Source organism: Cynara cardunculus (assembly GCF_001531365.2).
Source record: "Cynara cardunculus var. scolymus isolate 2C chromosome LG 4, CcrdV1, whole genome shotgun sequence".
Lineage (NCBI taxonomy): Eukaryota > Viridiplantae > Streptophyta > Magnoliopsida > Asterales > Asteraceae > Cynara > Cynara cardunculus.
The window spans coordinates 17,829,078-17,830,417 of NC_037531.1; positions in this window are offsets into that span (position 1 = coordinate 17,829,078).

Sequence of the window (1,340 nt, forward strand, 5' to 3'; positions counted from 1 at the left end):
AAATTATAAAAATTACTTAATTACATTACTGCCCTTATTAAATTATTTATATATAATAAAAGTTAATTTATTAATTAAAAAAGTTTGTGGTTATTGAGTTGTTCTCGCGTTTTCGTAAATCACAGGGGTTCTCGTTTGAATCTCCACATATATACATACAGAGCTTGCAAATGCAACTGTAACAGGTAAAAGTTTGACAACCCAATTCTAACCATGTAGCATGTTATGTGTAATGAAAGACTATTTACAATTGCATAAAAGGACAATGTCTAGATGCTCTAAGTTAGTTTAACAGTATATTTTAACAGATTTAAAAAAATGAAGAACCAAAAATTAAAATTTTCAAAAAAGTTATATTCATCCTTATCAGATTATTCATTTTGCAGAATCCAACACTAATTATTATATATTAAAATATTATTTCTCTTTCTTTAAATATTTATTTTCAAAACTTCCTATTGGTGGTCTCGTTTGGTAATTATTTTTTAGGTGTTCTTCATATTTGATGAAAAAATCCGTCATTCTTCTATTTTCTCCATTTTAAGCTGTTGGATCAAAATATTGACTTAAAATTCTCGTTTTCTCCATTTTGGAGATAATTGTTGCAGATGTTCTTATAAGGTAGCTTATGTTTGACAAACAATACCTAATATACAGAGAGAGAAATGATAAGAGTGTAAAAATCTTTAAATTTGTAAAAATCTCTAAAACTTTATATTTATGGGGTGTTTGAGATTGCTTATTTGAAACAATTTATGTTTTTTCTACAAAAGTGTTTATCAACTTATTATAAGTTAGAATGATTTAACTTTTTCAAAAGCTTCTTATTACCGGTTTGACATCGGTATAAACTGTTTATCAAAACACTCAAAAGTGTTTATTACCTGTGTCACACCGAAATGAATTAATAAGTTGTTTTTATAAGCAATCCCAAATACCCCCTTAATAGAGATAAATAATATTTAATTGTTTCTCCTGATATGAGACATTGAAATGAAGGTCTTGTTTGATTTGTAACATCAGATGGAATTTGGTGTGATTTGAAATTCAATTTCATTTCAATCTCATGGAGGTGGTTGGTATTTTTAATTGAGGTAACCCGATACATAGTTGATACAAAATTTAACCCAAAAAACTTAACCTCATGTAACATGACATATAGTTGATACAAAATCTGATAAAACGCATCTATATGGTTAGAATTGGGTTAGGGTAGTTTGAACCCAACTCAATCCGATTAACCTGATGCATTTTTATACTACAGAATTAATACGATCGTTAAGCTTTTGATTAATATATGTACATTAGACATTCGACTTACCTGTAATTATCTATATCTA